We start from the raw sequence: 18,820 nt of genomic DNA on the forward strand, positions 1-18,820 counted from the left end.
CTGATAATTTTAGAATTTTTTATATTTTCTTTTTGTATTTTTCACATTTCTTGTATTAGAAATGCCCTAAACAAATTAAAATGCATGTGTAATGACACAAAATAACCATGTCATTTGGACCTAAATGACATGGTGAGGACTTTTTCCAGGCATGTACAACATAGCCGGTTCTGTTTGTTAATGTTAATAGTTTGTTGTTATATGTATTGGTTGTTACGATTGTTATTGTAGGGTGCAGCGACACTATTGGGCTTTATGCTCTAATTATCGGCTTTATTTAGCATTTTTCATCAGCAAGGTGTGCTAGTCTAGTTATAGGCTCAATTACGGTAGCTCTTCTGGCTATAGTTAGCCAACTTTTGTTGCTTTCTCTCTCTTCTACAAGGGCTCCGCCAAGGTTATCTGCCAATTTTACAATGGAGGTTGTTGACAAAAGGTCTCATTGTTGTGCTACCTTTTTCATGATTTCTGCTTCAGAACACTTCAAGGACTGATCATTACTTATTATCGATGCTCTGTAGGCCTGGTTGGTTTCAGTGAGACCCAGACCGCCATCTCTATGAGGGAGATATATTCTGTCCATGCACTGATTTCTCTATGTAACTTTGCGGAGGGTGAGCATCTTCCTGGTTTTAGTATCTAACTCATTAAGCCAAACCCATAGGTCACCACTGGTGTTGCAAATAGGTTTATGGCTACGATTTTGTTCTTTGGTGTTAATTCCAATTTGTAAAACTTTTGTCTATTTTTGTCCGGAATGAATTCTCATGTGTCTTTTCAGGTTGCCCCTTTGTCCAAATCTTCGACCACACTTGGAACAGCCAAATGGTTTTTGTCCTGAATGAATTCTCTTGTGTGTTTCCAGGTTGCCCTTTCGTCCAAATCTTCGACCACATTCAGAACAGCCAAATGGTTTGTGTCCTGAATGAATTCTCATGTGTCTGTTCAGGTAGCTCTTTAGTCCAAATCTTTGACTACATTCACAACAAGCAAATGGTTTGTGTCCTGAATGAATTATCATGTGTTTTTTCAGATCGCTCTTTTGTCCAAATCTTTTACCACACTCAGAACAGCCAAATGGTTTGTGGCCTGAATGAATTCTCATGTGTCTGTTCAGGTAGCTCTTTAGTCCAAATCTTTGACCACATTCACAACAAGCAAATGGTTTGTGTCCTGAATGAATTATCATGTGTTTTTTCAGATCGCTCTTTTGTCCAAATCTTTTACCACACTCAGAACAGCCAAATGGTTTGTGTCCTGAATGAATTCTCACATGTGTTTTCAGGTTGCCCTTTAGTCCAAATCTTTGACCATATTCAGAACAGCTAAATGGTTTTTGTACTGTATGACTTTTCATGTGTATTTTCACAGTGCCTTTCTGTGTATGTGTTTTATCCCAATTAGAACAGCTCTGTTGCTCTGAGTTGTTCATGTGACCAGATGCTCTTCCATATTTTGAGCCTTTAAATTGTTTCTCATCAGTGTTGCCTGAATGAACAATATTGGCATTTTTTTGACAGTTAAAACTTTTCTGACATTCTCTGGACTGTTTCCAGTCATAACTGTCATCAGTCTCACTTCCAGAACTGTCTGAACTCCTACCACTGGTACCTGGTTGTAAATGACTGTTTGGACCTGAGTTGCTGGCTGGTTGTGGTCCTTCATCAGCTTCTGCTGTCAGTGTTCTGTGTACAGATGAGCTGCTGGCTACAGGCTCAGCCTCTGTGCTCTCATTACTTCGACTTTGATGAAGCTGTGATGACTCTGGTTTTTCATCATCATTTTCACTCTTCACAGGGACGGCAGTGAAACCAAACTTGGTGAGATCTGCCTCCTCCAGCTGCTGAAGCTGCTCTCCCTGCTGACTTATCCACAGCTTCTCTTCTTCTTTAATGTCCTGCTGGTCAACACTCAGATTCCATTCCTGGTGTTGAGGGAGAGTTTCTTCTTTAATCACCAACAACGGCTGCATGTCTGCAAAGAAACAATTAAATTAACAAATGTTTGAACAAAACATTAAAATAGAGTGCTGAGTTTGGCTTGACAACAGTGAGTTATTGCACTGATGGAATTGATAAACAGTCCAGGCGGAAGGTGCCAGAATTGCTCAGTTAGTGACAAAAGCATGAAACTTGGCACAATGATATTTTAGGGAGTACTAATAATTTTCACATGTGGAGGCACCAGTTGCCTAGACTAAAAGTGGAAATGTACATCAGGAGGACTGGTTTTACATTTCACACATTTTAATTCAGCCTGTGTAATGTATTATTTTCTGGATTGCCACAATATGATATGAGATATCTACAGATGGCACTGAATACTACCACTTGAGTTTTGAAGAAAACCAGGAGATTTGATCACAGCCGTTCTGGCTTCCCTTCACTGGCTCCATGTGACTCAAAGAGCAGATTTCAAGGTTTTGTTGCTGACATATAAGGCTCTAAATGGTCATGAACTCAACTATCTTGCTGAACTTGTTCAGTCTTATGTGGCTCCTCGTGTCCTTGGACGCAGACTTGCTGTGTCTCAAATGTTAAAAAGAAGTCAGCTGGCTTCAGAGCCTTTTCTTGCCATGCTTGTACCTTGTGGAACAGGCTGCCTGTTGACATTAGAAAGGCAACTTTAAGATGATTTGTAAAACATTTATTTTCTACCGCGTAAAATTAGTTTTCAATACAATTACTATTCAATTATTACATTGATACTGGGCCAAATCACAACAAAACTGCCTCAAGGTGTTTCACACAAGTAAGGTCTAACCTTAGTAACCCAGAGAGCAAGCACACAGGCAACAGTGGTAAGGAAAAACTCCATCTGATGACACTGAAGAAGAAACCTCAAGCAGGCAAGAGTCAGAATGGTGACCCACTGCTGAGTTTTTAAATCTTCTTTTCATTATATTTTGTTGATGTACTTAATTCTTTTGCGGTTTTAATTGGTTTTACTTTGAGATATGGGGATTTTTGTTAAATGTTCTTCTGGAGAAATGTGCAGCACTTTGAGTTTCCCCCATTTAAAATGCTTCATTAATTTATTATCACGACTTAAACAAGATGCCAAAATTCGTGAAATATGATATGAACACATCTACAGTGACATTACAACTCATGAAAACATATACGAGATCTGTCAATAAAGTATAGGTCCTTTTTATTTTTTTCAAAAACTATTTGGATTTCATTCATATGTTTTTACGTCAGACATGCTTGAACCCTCGTGCGCATGCGTGAGTTTTTCCACGCCTGTCGGTGACGTCATTCGCCTGTGAGCACTCCTTGTGGGAGGAGTCGTCCAGCCCCTCATCAGAATTCCTTTGTCTGAGAAGTTGCTGAGAGACTGGTGCTTTGTTTGATCAAAATTTTTTCTAAACCTGTGAGACACATCGAAGTGGACACGGTTCGAAAAATTAAGCTGGTTTTCGGTGAAAATTTTAACGGCTGATGAGAGATTTTGAGGTGATACTGTCGCTTTAAGGACTTCCCATGGAGCGAGACGTCGTGCAGCGGTCCCAGGCGCCGTCGTCAACCTGTTTCAAGCTAAAAACCTCCACATTTCAGGCTCTATTGATCCAGGACATCGTGAGAGAACAGAGAAGTTTCAGAAGAAGTCGGTTTCAGCATTTTATCCGGATATTCCACTGTTAAAGGAGATTTTTTTAATGAAAGACGTGCGGGCGGATTGCAGCGTCGGCTCGCAGCCGCTGCGACGCTCCGCCACAGGAAAAACACCTCCGTTGGAAGCCTTAAGGACAAGTTGGAACATGTCCAGCTGTTAAACAATTTCTCATATACTCACTCCACTGAAAGCCATCAAAAGCCGCCTGGATTTTACAAATGGTTATCAACACGGAGATGTTTTTCCTGTGCCGCCGCACCGCGCCGGCTGCGACCCGACGCACGGACCCGTCCGCACGTCTTTCATTAAAAAAAATCTCCTTTGACAGTGGAATATCCGGATAAAATGCTGAAACCGACTTCTTCTGAAACTTCTCTGTTCTCTCATGATGTCCTGGATCAATAGAGACTGAAATGTGGAGGTTTTCAGCTTGAAACAGGCTGACGACAGCGCCTGGGAGTGCTGCACGAGGTCTCGCTCCGTGGGAAGTCCTTAAAGCGACAGTATCGCCTCAAAATCTCTCATCGGCCGTTAAAATTTTCACCGAAAACCAGCTTAATTTTTCGAACCGTGTCCACTTCGATGTGTCTCACAGGTTTAGAAAAAATTTTGATCAAACAAAGCGCCAGTCTCTCAGCAACTTCTCAGACAAAGGAATTCCGACGAGGGGCTGGACGACTCCTCCCACAAGGAGTGCTCACAGGTGAATGACGTCACCGACAGGCGTGGAAAAACTCACATGCGCACGAGGGTTCAAGCATGTCTGACGTAAAAACATATGAAATACATATAGTTTTTGAAAAAAATAAAAAGGACCTATACTTTATTGACAGACCTCGTACAAGCCAATTAATTTAATTACAGAATTTCCTGGAGTTTAAGTTGCTTTTTATTTTTTCACTAGTCTGGGAGGCCCTGCAACTTATACTCCGGTGGGACTTACATACAACCCCTGGCAAAAATTATGGAATCACCGGCCTCGGAGGATGTTCATTCAGTTGTTTAATTTTGTAGAAAAAAAAGCAGATCACAGACATGGCACAAAACTAAATTCATTTCAAATGGCAACTTTCTGGCTTTAAGATGTTGTGTGGGCGCTGAAGAGGAGGTACTGCTGGCCCACCACCACCAGATGGCGCCCTGATTGAAGTGCGGGCTTCAAGCACGAGAGGGCGTCGGAGCAACCGGGAGTGGCAGCTGTCACTCATCCACAGTTCATCACCACCACAATAAAGGCCGGACTACAACTCCACCTCCCCGCCGAGAAATCAGCCACTAGAGAGGTAATTTCTCTGCTACACTAAACTCTGACTTAGAGTATGAACTTCTTTGCAGCCGTTTTCCTGTGGTGTGCCTTATCTGAGGGATTGGCGTTTGGTGTGATCAGCGACGGCTTTGCTTCACACTCCAGCCAGATAAGTGGTTAGACAGGAGCTGCACGAGTGTGACTGGAGGTGGAGATGCTCCCTCCCAAAAGAACACAGACTGCGGGATTACTGAGTGTGCGAACTCAATCAATCAATCAATTTTATTTATATAGCGCCAAATCACAACAAACAGTTGCCCCAAGACGCTTAATATTGTAAGGCAAGGCCATACAATAATTACGTAAAAACCCCAATGGTCAAAACGACCCCCTGTGAGCAAGCACTTGGCAACAGTGGGAAGGAAAAACTCCCTTTTAACAGGAAGAAACCTACAGCAGAACCAGGCTCAGGGAGGGGCAGTCTTCTGCTGGGACTGGTTGGGGCTGAGGGAGAGAACGAGGAAAAAGACATGCTGTGGAGGGGAGCAGAGATCAATCACTAATGATTAAATGCAGAGTGGTGCATACAGAGCAAAAAGAGAAACAAACACTCAGTGCATTATGGGAACCCCCCAGCAGTCTAAGTCTATAGCAGCATAACTAAGGGATGGTTCAGGGTCACCTGATCCAGCCCTAACTATAAGCTTTAGCAAAAAGGAAAGTTTTAAGCCTAATCGTAAAAGTAGAGAGGGTGTCTGTCTCCCTGATCCGAATTGGGAGCTGGTTCCACAGGAGAGGAGCCTGAAAGCTGAAGGCTCTGCCTCCCATTCTACTCTTACAAACCCTAGGAACTACAAGTAAGCCTGCAGTCTGAGAGCGAAGCGCTCTATTGGGGTGATATGGTACTATGAGGTCCCTAAGATAAGAAGGGACCTGATTATTCAAAACCTTATAAGTAAGAAGAAGAATTTTAAATTCTATTCTAGAATTAACAGGAAGCCAATGAAGAGAGGCCAATATGGGTGAGATATGCTCTCTCCTTCTAGTCCCCGTCAGTACTTTAGCTGCAGCATTTTGAATTAACTGAAGGCTTTTCAGGGAACTTTTAGGACAACCTGATAATAATGAATTACAATAGTCCAGCCTAGAGGAAATAAAGAGATATTGCGTAAATGCAAAAAAAGCAGTCTTACATATTTGTTTAATATGCGCTTTGAATGATATATCCTGATCAAAAATGACTCTAAGATTTCTCACAGTATTACTAGAGGTCAGGGTAATGCCATCCAGAGTAAGGATCTGGTTAGACACCATGTTTCTAAGATTTGTGGGGCCAAGTACAATAACTTCAGTTTTATCTGAGTTTAAAAGCAGGAAATTAGAGGTCATCCATGTCCTTATGTCTGTAAGACAATCCTGCAGTTTAGCTAATTGGTGTGTGTCCTCTGGCTTCATGGATAGATAAAGCTGGGTATCATCTGCGTAACAATGAAAATTTAAGCAATGCCTTCTAATAATACTGCCTAAGGGAAGCATGTATAAAGTGAATAAAATTGGTCCTAGCACAGAACCTTGTGGAACTCCATAATTAACCTTAGTCTGTGAAGAAGATTCTCCATTTACATGAACAAATTGTAATCTATTAGATAAATATGATTCAAACCACCGCAGCGCAGTGCCTTTAATACCTATGGCATGCTCTAATCTCTGTAATAAAATGTTATGGTCAACAGTATCAAAAGCAGCACTGAGGTCTAACAGAACAAGCACAGAGATGAGTCCACTGTCTGAGGCCATAAGAAGATCATTTGTAACTTTCACTAATGCTGTTTCTGTACTATGATGAATTCTAAAACCTGACTGAAACTCTTCAAATAGACCATTCCTCTGCAGATGATCAGTTAGCTGTTTTACAACTACCCTTTCAAGAATTTTTGAGAGAAAAGGAAGGTTGGAGATTGGCCTATAATTAGCTAAGATAGCTGGGTCAAGTGATGGCTTTTTAAGTAATGGTTTAATTACTGCCACCTTAAAAGCCTGTGGTACATAGCCAACTAATAAAGATAGATTGATCATATTTAAGATCGAAGCATTAAATAATGGTAGGGCTTCCTTGAGCAGCCTGGTAGGAATGGGGTGTAATAGACATGTTGATGGTTTGGATGAAGTAACTAATGAAAATAACTCAGACAGAACAATCGGAGAGAAAGAGTCTAACCAAATACCGGCATCACTGAAAGCAGCCAAAGATAACGATACGTCTTTGGGATCGTTATGAGTAATTTTTTCTCTAATAGTTAAAATTTTATTAGCAAAGAAAGTCATTAATAGTTAAAGTTAAAGGAATACTTGGCTCAATAGAGCTCTGACTCTGTCAGCCTGGCTACAGTGCTGAAAAGAAACCTGGGGTTGTTCTTATTTTCTTCAATTAATGATGAGTAGTAAGATGTCCTAGCTTTACGGAGGGCTTTTTTATAGAGCAACAGACTCTTTTTCCAGGCTAAGTGACGATCTTCTAAATTAGTGAGACGCCATTTCCTCTCCAACTTATGGGTTATCTGCTTTAAGCTGCGAGTTTGTGAGTTATACCACGGAGTCAAGCACTTCTGATTTAAAGCTCTCTTTTTCAGAGGAGCTACAGCATCCAAAGTTGTCTTCAATGAGGATGTAAAACTATTGACAAGATACTCTATCTCACTTACAGAGTTTAGGTAGCTACTCTGCACTGTGTTGGTATATGGCATTAGAGAACATAAAGAAGGAATCATATCCTTAAACAGTTACAGCGCTTTCTGAAAGACTTCTAGTGTAATGAAACTTATTCCCCACTGCTGGGTAGTCCATCAGAGTAAATGTAAATGTTATTAAGAAATGATCAGACAGAAGGGAGTTTTCAGGGAATACTGTTAAGTCTTCAATTTCCATACCATAAGTCAGAACAAGATCTAAGATATGATTAAAGTGGTGGGTGGACTCATTTACATTTTGAGCAAAGCCAATTGAGTCTAATAATAGATTAAATGCAGTGTTGAGGCTGTCATTCTCAGCATCTGTGTGGATGTTAAAATCGCCCACTATAATTATCTTATCTGAGCTAAGCACTAAGTCAGACAAAAGTTCTGAAAATTCACAGAGAAACTCACAGTAACGACCAGGTGGACGATAGATAATAACAAATAAAACTGGTTTTTGGGACTTCCAATTTGGATGGACAAGACTAAGAGTCAAGCTGTCAAATGAATTAAAGCTCTGTCTGGGTTTTTGATTAATTAATACGCTGGAATGGAAGATTGCTGCTAATCCTCCGCCTCGGCCCGTGCTACGAGCATTCTGGCAGTTAGTGTGACTCGGGGGTGTTGACTCATTTAAACTAACATATTCATCCTGCTGTAACCAGGTTTCTGTAAGGCAGAATAAATCAATATGTTGATCAATTATTATATCATTTACTAACAGGGACTTAGAAGAGAGAGACCTAATGTTTAATAGACCACATTTAACTGTTTTAGTCTGTGGTGCAGTTGAAGGTGCTATATTATTTTTTCTTTTTGAATTTTTATGCTTAAATAGATTTTTCTGGTTATTGGTAGTCTGGGAGCAGGCACCGTCTCTACGGGGATGGGGTAATGAGGGGATGGCAGGGGGAGAGAAGCTGCAGAGAGGTGTGTAAGACTACAACTCTGCTTCCTGGTCCCAACCCTGGATAGTCACGGTTTGGAGGATTTAAGAAAATTGGCCAGATTTCTAGAAATGAGAGCTGCTCCATTCAAAGTGGGATGGATGCCGTCTCTCCTAACAAGACCAGGTTTTCCCCAGAAGCTTTGCCAATTATCTATGAAGCCCACCTCATTTTTTGGACATCACTCAGACAGCCAGCAATTCAAGGAGAACATGCGGCTAAACATGTCACTCCCGGTCCGATTGGGGAGGGGCCCAGAGAAAACTACAGAGTCCGACATTGTTTTTGCAAAGTTACACACCGATTCAATGTTAATTTTAGTGACCTCCGATTGGCGTAACCGGGTGTCATTACTGCCGACGTGAATTTTTCAAATTTTTCAAGTTTCAAATTTCCTTCAATGTCGCCTGCTCTGGCCCCTGGAAGACAATTGACTATGGTTGCTGGTGTCGCTAACTTCACATTTCTCAAAACAGAGTCGCCAATAACCACAGTTTGTTCCTCGGCGGGTGTGTCGCCGAGTGGGGAAAAATGGTTAGAAATGTGAACGGGTTGGCGGTGTACACGCGGCTTCTGTTTAGGGCTACGCTTCCTCCTCACAGTCACCCAGTCGGCCTGCTTTCCCGGCTGCTCGGGATCTGCCAGAGGGAAACTAACGGTGGCTAAGCTACCTTGGTCTGCACCGACTACAGGGGCCTGGCTAGCTGTAGAATTTTCCACGGTGTGGAGCCGAGTCTCCAATTCGCCCAGCCTGGCCTCCAAAGCTACGAATACGCTACACTTATTACAAGTACCATTACCGCTAAAGGAGGCCGAGGAATAATTAAACATTTCACACCCAGAGCAAAAAAGTGCGGGAGAGACAGGAGAAGCCGCCATGCTATACCGGCTAAGAGCTAGTAGCTGCGCTAAGCTAGCGGCTTCCTAAAAACACGCAAAGTGAATAACGTGTAAATAATTTAGAGGTGATTCAGCAGAGGGAGTGCTTTAGTTAAGGCACGTGAAGATAACACTGTGAAACAAATCGTTATCTAGGTAACTAGATCAATCTAACTGTGCAGATTAAACAGCTAACAGATACAGCAAAACACCGCTGTGCTCCGGAACAGGAAGTGATACAATACCGCAGTGAGAGCCAACCAACTCACACAGCTCCGGTGTTCTTCAGATCCATTGGCGGTGAAGGCCGTGTGGGATCCGGCTCGGTTCGGGACGGATGTCTTCTATCCTCAAGCCTGCCCACACGTCACGCTACATATAATTGTCTGTGGTACCAAAACTGTTTGTCTGTATTCCGTTGTGTACTTCACAACATTAAATTGTTACTGTTTGGCTTATCCATTGTCCGTTTGTAAGCCAGTGTTAAAAATGAGAGAAAAAAAAAAAAAAATAAATATATATATATATATATATATATAAACACTTGGTTAAAAAGAAACAAAAAAAATCACAAGAGCATAAATAGTGATAAAATAACAGAAATATAAGTTCATAAATATGTTGACATAAACATGCTAAAAAAAGAGTTAAAAAGTTGTAAGCTTAAGTTAAAATGTTGTTTTGACTGACACACTGAGCAACCAATAGCAGTTAAGTCTGGTGTGATATTAACCAATAAGGTCAACGGTTGAGCCACGGGGCATTGCACAATGCTGCGCCTTGCTCAGTCTCTCATCAGACGCTGACCAGAGAACTCCTTGCTCGTGTGTTGTAAGAGCTAACGTGTGGAAATTGGTTTTCTTCTATTGATACAATTGTTGCTTGGTAAGCACAAACCAATGCTATAACTGCCTGAATTATCATACATTGCATATTTGTGACAAAGCCTTTGTTAAATCTTAAGATACTGAAGTGCCGAGTGCCCACGGAAGCCTCTGGAAACCCCGTAGCCTTGTTAGCACATTGTGCCCTGTATCGGTGAGTCCCATACACAATGAATTGTGCTAACATAGCATGCTAATCTCCGCTAGCATTTTTCACTGTAAAAATGCCATTTTATTAGGCCAAAATGATTATTTGTGTGTTGGTTTATTAAATCAGCAATGTAACTAAAAGGTACAATGTAAAGTTTTATGTTTTTGTTGTAAAAGGTTGTATATTTCTGCTCGTTTTGAAGCGACAGTCTATCAGCTAAGCTGTTAACATAGTTCTTAAGCACTGGGAACAGTAGCAGGAAAACTACAAGTGCAATTCACTGCCACTTTCCTAATCTTTTGGTACATATGATTAGATCGAGAAGCCAACAAGTATTCCAAATGCACTTTAAAGGTGTGTTGTGTTATTTTTGATGTGTACTGACTATGCACTCCAATCCCTTACCAAAAAGTAGTATATGCAAGTATGTTTCAAGTATACTTCTAGTTTACTTTTTATATACTTACCAGTACTATTTTTTGGTAAGGGATGGAACTAGTATGATTACTGTATTACCACATTCCAACTATTTTATTTGGTATATTGATATGGTAATGATGTAATTGTAAACCTTAGGAATTCAAAATGTTGTACAACATGTTTTATTTTTGAAAAATGAATGTACACAGTAGTTTATGGGTATTGTAGTTCTATAGTACATATTTTAAGCTACTTTATTCTGACCTTATCCATAGGTCAGGTTTTATGGTTTGGATCAAAGTTCGAATTGCAGACGTGCAAGGGAAGAACGGATCAAGATTTCCAGTAAAGGATGGTGAGCCCCAGCCCAAAGAGTCAAATGAACTGGTAGCTTGTAGCCCGACTGGTTACAAACACACTGAACACTGAACGAACCTCTAAAAAAAAACAACAACAAAAAAACACTTATCAGACTACAACAGACATTGAATAAAGACTAAAGGACTATACCCGGGTATATTTTATTTTGGGTATATGTTATTTTATTTTGGGTAAAGAGCACTCTCGTTTATTTTTTTGCCATTGTATTGTTAGTTCACATGAGTTCATTGACAATCAATTCTATATAAATAATTCTTCACTTTAAATCAAAGTGTTGTTTATGTCTTATTTTGATACACCCCTAGGCTCTTACGAATCTATAATCTGTCTGATCCGGCCCATTTCTCCCTTTCCTGCTGGTACATACAGTAGAGGTAAATATATTGCCACTTCCAAATACTATAAAAGGGTCAAGAAAGCACCTTAAGTGTTACACCTTCATTTAACGCCCCCTGTTGTGGGTCCGTGTTCCTACACCTTCACATAAGAGACACTATAAAAAAAATCAGGAAAAAAATTGTGGCAGTCAGTAACGGTTACTTTTTTAGACCAAGCAGGGGGAAAAAAAAAATATGTAATCACTCAATTCTGAGGAAAAAATTATGGAATCATGAAAAACAAAAGAACGCTCCAACACATCACTAGTATTCTGTTGCACCACCTCTGGCTTTTATAACAGCTTGCAGTCTCTGAGGCATGGACTTAATGAGTGACAAACAGTACTCTTCATCAATCTGGCTCCAACTTTCTCTGATTGCTGTTGCCAGATCAGCTTTGCAGGTTGGAGCCTTGTCATGGACCATTTTCTTCAACTTCCACCAAAGATTTTCAATTGGATTAAGATCCGGACTATTGCAGGCCATGACATTGACCCTATGTGTCTTTTTGCAAGGAATGTTTTCACAGTTTTTGCTCTATGGCAAGATGCATTATCATCTTGAAAAATGATTTCATCATCCCCAAACATCCTTTCAATTGATGGGATAAGAAAAGTGTCCAAAATATCAACATAAACTTGTGTATTTATTGATGATGTAATGACAGCCATCTCCCCAGTGCCTTTACCTGACATGCAGCCCCATATCATCAATGACTGTGGAAATTTACATGTTCTCTTCAGGCAGTCATCTTTATAAATCTCATTGGAACAGCACCAAACAAAAGTTCCAGCATCATCACCTTGCCCAATGCAGATTCGAGATTCATCACTGAATATGACTTTCATCCAGTCATCCACAGTCCACGATTGCTTTTCCTTAGCCCATTGTAACCTTGGTTTTCCCGGTTTAGGTGTTAATGATGGCTTTCGTTTAGCTTTTCTGTATGTAAATCCCATTTCCTTTAGGCGGTTTCTTACAGTTCAGTCACAGACGTTGACTCCAGTTTCCTCCCATTCGTTCCTAATTTGTTTTGTTGCATTTTCGATTTTTGAGACATATTGCTTTAAGTTTTCTGTCTTGACGCTTTGATGTCTTCCTTGGTCTACCAGTATGTTTGCCTTTAACAACCTTCCCATGTTGTTTGTATTTGGTCCAGAGTTTAGACATAGCTGACTGTGAACAACCAACATCTTTTGCAACATTGCGTGATGATTTACCCTCTTTTAAGAGTTTGATAATCCTCTCCTTTGTTTCAATTGACATCTCTCGTGTTGGAGCCATGATTCATGTCAGTCCACTTGGATGCAGACTAACGAGCAGATCTGATTTGATGCAGGTGTTAGTTTTGGGGATAAAAATTTACAGGGTGATTCCATAATTTATTCCTCAGAATTGAGTGAGTCCATATTTTTTTCCCTCTGCTTGGTCTAAAAAAGTAACCTTTACTGACTGCCACAATTATTTTTCCTGATTTCTTATAGTGTTTCTTAAAGCCAGAAAGTTGCCATTTGAAATGACTTTAGTTTTGTGTCATGTCTGTGATCTGCTTTTTTCTCCAAAATTAAACAACTGAATGAACATCCTCTGAGGCCGGTGATTCCATAATTACTGTCAGGGGTTGTACTGAAAACTCACAAGTTTGTTATTCATAAGAGTAATTAAAATGACTATTTATGTTAAATATTCTCAAGAATCAAAGCACTAACAATGAACTCTAACAATAAAAGAACTGCCAGTATAAAAAAAAAATACTCTAACTATGAAAAAATCCCAAAGTAAAGAAGTCAAGTTAACACAGAAAAAGGTGGTACTTACAGTGCAGTGCGACATATGGTTTTTTTTTCCTCTTCAAGAGGCATTTGTTGACAGGTGCAACTTACACTCAGGTACGACTTACACTCTGAAAAATATGGTAATATTTTTTGAGGACCATCTTTGACTCTGTAGTGGCATCAGCCATTTTTCTGAGCGATACACCAGGTCCTTCCTTCCTGCTGCTGTCAGACTCCACAACCAGCATTGTTCCCAGTAGACCACTCAGATCACTCAAATCATTAATATCGTTATAGTAACAGTTTTTCAGTTATTTGCAATAATACCACACACTTTGTGCTTGTAATTGTACACTCGTGTACAGCATCACTTGAACACTCGTGCAATATCACAAAACATTCTTTCTGCTTGTGCAATTTCAAAGATTCAAAGACATTTTATTGTCATATGCACAGAAGAACATGTTCCCTGCACAATGAAATGTCTACTGCATTTAACCCATCCTAATTGCCAGTAGGAGCAGAAGCCACCATTAGGCGCCCAGGGACCAGCTCCAGATGTACATCCCTGCCTTGGTCAACAGCAGGGCTGAGCAAATCAACACCGACCCATAACAAACAACACACACACACAACACATAAGCCAGCCCGATACATAAAACATATATATGAAAGCAAAACACGAGGAAAAAGGAGAAAAAAAACCCCTCATAGCCGCTGCATTACACAGCGGCAATGAGGAAAAAAATCCCCATCAGCACAGAAAAACAATAATCACACAGACAAAAACAAGGACACAGGATGACAACCGAGATTTGAAAAGGTCCAGTTTATCAGAACACTCTAGAGGCAGCCTGTTTGGCGCCGTCAACGGCCATGTCCGACAATCCTGGAAGGGGAGGGGGCAGCCCTGCGCAGTCTGAGCAGTCCTAAACAGTCCTAACACAGTCAACGTCAGAGCTGGAGAAGCTGAGGGGAGGGGGGAAGACCAGGGAGCGAGGCTTAAGTGTTGATCTTCTGAGGAGGTTTTATCACAGTGACCAGCTGTATTTGGGGAAGCCAAATGAATAGCCAGATTAGCAGACGCCTGAAAGATTCCACAGTTCTGAGAACAGAGTGGCTCTCAATGCATCTGAATGTAGAATGTGGTCTTCACAGACGGTCAGAGTGGGTTTCCAGGGCTGCAATCCTGCTCAAGATGTTTTCCAACGCGCGGTTAACCCCCGCCGACTGCGCAGCCACTGCCTTCCCAATCAAATCAATCATGTAGTGCAGCCTGGAAGGACCAATCAAAGCTGCTTCCACTTTCTTGATTTTCCGGTAAACCAGCATAGTGCCCGCTCCACACATCAGAAAGCCGGTCACCACCAAGCCGAATATGTACACATCTTCGACGTCCTCCACAGAAAGCATGTAAAGGCACATGACCTGCCATCTCCTCCACGAGTCCATCACGTAACCCATCACATGCATCCCGGCAGGACAGGTCGGGTCCTCCGCCCCCGAATGTCTTGTAGAAAAAATAGTGTCAATTGCGTCCAGAGACCACTTTAACAGATCCATTTTTGTTGTTTTCCAGAAGAGCAAAGCTGCAGCCTCACAGACAACACGCCACAGAAGCAGGAAAGATAAGGAGGGAGGGAGAAGAGAAAAGTGCGTCCGTCTCGGCCGAGTGCAAGCTGGCAAAAAAAAAATGTGTGTAATTTGTGTAATTTATTCTACTGTATATATTGTTATTCTGCACAGAACATGACTTCCATATTTTGGTAATTAGTTTTCCTTTTAACTTATTTTTGCATATCTGCATTGTTCTTCTGTGACTGTTTCCGTTCTGCTTCAACATCATAAATTTCACTGCTGTGGGACCATTAAATAATTATCTTATCCTACTGTCATGAAACAGGATCAATTTGGCATTTAACAGCCTTTGTGATTTTCATGTGACAGGGAAATGAAGATCCCTTACTATCAAGTCCGTGACTTTAAACTCTCATGCCTGGTTTCCAAAAATGTTCAGATCCCTGTGAAATTAAACAAACTAAATAAATCTATGGCTTTTTCACACATCAAAGTCAGGAACAAGCTCTGGAAAAAAAGGTTCATGTTTGTATGTTTGGTCACAATAGTTTGCTTTCACATTGCACATTTTCTTCATGTACTTAGACTCATGCCATTGTGTGTCGGCTGCATCGCGTACTTCACCTTGACTGGCTTGAAAACTTGTGTGTCTAATGTTGGCTTGTCAATTTTTTGTAGCTGATACGGCCATCACTGGACAGTATCTCACAGAATGTGAAGGTTTTGTTTCCTTTTTTAGACTGAGCGATGAGATATCTCACGTACTGTCAAAAGGGAAACTTTCAAAATGGGCAGTTTTATCTTTGACAAGGAAGAAAAAAAAAAGTGGTGCCAAGTCACCTGGTTTTGCTCAAATAAATTTGACAGGTTTTTTTTTTTTCTACTCTTTAAAGGCTGTGCAGTTCCTTGACTGCCCACTCGTGGCTGGATCAAACACAGTGCACGTTCCCATAGAAGCCCATTTTAAAACATCCAACTTTAGAGCAGAAATAAACGTTTACAGCCTAGTACAAAAAACAGTTTTGGTCTCTACAGGTAGTTTCCTCCTCCATGACACCTTTACTTGAGTGAATTTTTTTTCATTTCAAACGTCTTAGTTTCAGATGTTTTAATTAATAAAATTCTTTACAATTGTGGGCGTGGTTGCTTTGAGTGACAGTGTTTGTGTCCATTGACTCCTCCTCTCCTAATCTCGGACCGTAATGGAGCCACTCGCTTTTGTCTGTTTGGAGTATTTTATTACAAACACCTGGAATAATACGACTTGTTGTTCAGTGAAACATTCTAATGGATCGTCTCAGACATCCCTGTTGCAATATTGATGCAAACTGAAACTCTCTTATTTAATATTGTATGCTAACGGTGCTACCAATTTTAGCAGCTGTTGATAGGTTGGCTTAATACACAACAACCAAAGAAATGCGTGGCACATAACTGTTTCTGTCCACACCAAGCAAATCATTATGAAAATCATCGTGTTCAGGTTTTTTCAGTCAGACACAGAGCCCCCCCAACCCCCACACTCCGCCCCTTTATGCATTCATGGATTTATCATGAATCAGTGTGGGCGTGGCTCTCAATGTGGTGACGCTGAGAAAAGGGGGGTCATTTCTGCTTTTCTGGGTCTCTATAGAACACCAAAGGGTGACATCTCACACCCTCTGTCCAGTGTATATATACGAGGTCTATTAGAAAAGTGTCCGACCTTATTATTTTTTCAAAAACCATATGGATTTGAATCACGTGTGATTACATCAGACATGCTTGAACCCTCGTGGGCATGCGAGAGTTTTTTCACGCCTGTCGGTTACGTCATTCGCCTGTGGGCAGTCTTTGAGTGAGGAGTCGTCCACCCGCTCGTCGATTTTTTTCATTGTTTAGGAATGGCTCAGAGACTGTTGCTTTGTTTGATAAAAATTTTTTCAAAACTGTAAGGCACAACTGAGTGGACACCATTCAATAAATTCAGCTGGTTTTCGGTAAAAATTTTAACGGCTGATGAGAGATTTTGGTCTGGTAGTGTCGCTTTAAGGACGATCCATGGCGCCTGACGGCGATCTGCGCTTCGAGGCGGCAGCGTCTCGCCGTTTCAAGTTGAAAACTTCCACATTTCAGGCTCTGTTGACGCAGTAAGTCGTCAGAGAACAGAGAACTTTCAGAAGAAGTCGGCATGAGGAGTTTATTCAGACATTCCATTGTTAACGGTCATTCCGTAATGAAAGAACGTGCGGGCAGAGTCGCATGTCGGGCTGGACCCGACCGCGGGGGGTCGCGGCAGGAAAAACACCTCCGTTGGAAATCTTAACGGGCAAGTTGGAACATGCCCAAGCTGTTAAACAATTTCTCAGTTACTCACTTGTTGAAAGCCATTAAAAGCCGCCTGAATTCTACAAATGGTTTTCAACACGGAGGCGTTTTTCCTGTCGCGGCGCACACAGATTTGCCGAGTCGTCACGGAAACGACTCGGCGAATTTGCGCACACGTCTTTCATTAAAAAAATGTCCTTAAACAGTGGAATGTCCGCATAAATTCCTCATGCCGGCCTCTTCTGAATCTTCTCTGTTCTCTCACGATGTCCTGGGTGAATTAAGCCTTAAATTAGGATGTTTTCAGATCGAAACAGGCCGACGACAGCGCCTGGAAGCGCTGCAGGACGTCCCGCTCCGTGGGAAGCCCTTACACCGACAGAAACACCCCATAATCTCTCATCAGCCGTTAAACTTTTCACAGAAAACCAGCTTAATTTCTCGAATAGTGTCCACTCGGATATTCCTCACAGGTCCAGAAAAAATTTTGATAAAGCAACGCGCGCCGTCTCGAGCAGCGTGTGAAACAAAGGAATTCAGCCGAGAGGGCGGGACCACATCTCACTCAAGGCCTGCCCACAGGGAAATGACATCACCGACACGCGTGAAAAAACTCACGCATGCGCACGAGGGTTCAAGCATGATTGGTGTAATCGCATGTCATTCAAATCCATATAGTTAAAAAAAAAAATAAAAGGGTCGGTTTATTATCTAAGAGACCTCGTACACACAGTCAATGGCACAGAGTTTAAAAGAAAACAAACGTAAATATGTTTGTAAAACCCACGTCACCACTGCGCTGTGAGACACAGAGAAATGACATTTCCTTTTACCCCCAACTTGGAGCTACATGTCCTGGGAGATGTGTTACAAATACATTCAGTCTTATTGATTTCACATCAGGACAGTGTAAACGCGAACCCTGAATCAGATAAATGCTTCTGCCGCACCATTAACATCACTGAAACACATTGCTTTTTAAGCAGATTTCATTCTATATGTGGCTGAAAATGAACTTGCTACATCTGGCAAGTGAAGAACATGAAGCACGAGTCCCACAACACCGTTTACTCACCAGTGTCAAATAGGGATGCACGATCCACATTTTTTCACTTCCGATCAGAACGTGATGCCTAAATTTGGATATCTTCCGATACTGATACTATTCCGATACCAGAGCTGTTTGCTTTATTATTACTACTATTACTAATTATGAATTGTTATTATTATTGTTGTTTTTATGAGGATATTTTGTATTCCCAGTTATACAGCTTCATGATGGAAGTGTTTAGAGAAGGATTTTCTTCAAAAGAAGACCTAAATATTCAGATACAATTTGCCAGGAGGTACATCTATGATGCAAGCCTAGATTTGAAGTTTTGGTTAAAGAATTAAGTATTTTTATTTATTTTTCCAGGTGTTTGTAATAAAATACCCCAATGAAGCAGAGTCTCCACAACCAGTCGCAGCTAGCAGACAACAAGTGAAAGACGAGACATAGCAACACTCCAACAGAAGCTGTCAC

At 41.1% G+C, this 18,820-nt stretch overlaps 1 long non-coding RNA gene across 1 annotated transcript in view; it reads right to left on the reverse strand.

The window, feature by feature from the left end:
* LOC117507598 overlaps positions 1-18,820 on the reverse strand; it is a 103,465-nt gene that overhangs the window by 65,031 nt on the left and 19,614 nt on the right. The gene's annotated exons all lie outside the window — the stretch shown is intronic.

This window comes from Thalassophryne amazonica, chromosome 3 (assembly GCF_902500255.1).
Source record: "Thalassophryne amazonica chromosome 3, fThaAma1.1, whole genome shotgun sequence".
Taxonomy (NCBI): domain Eukaryota; kingdom Metazoa; phylum Chordata; class Actinopteri; order Batrachoidiformes; family Batrachoididae; genus Thalassophryne; species Thalassophryne amazonica.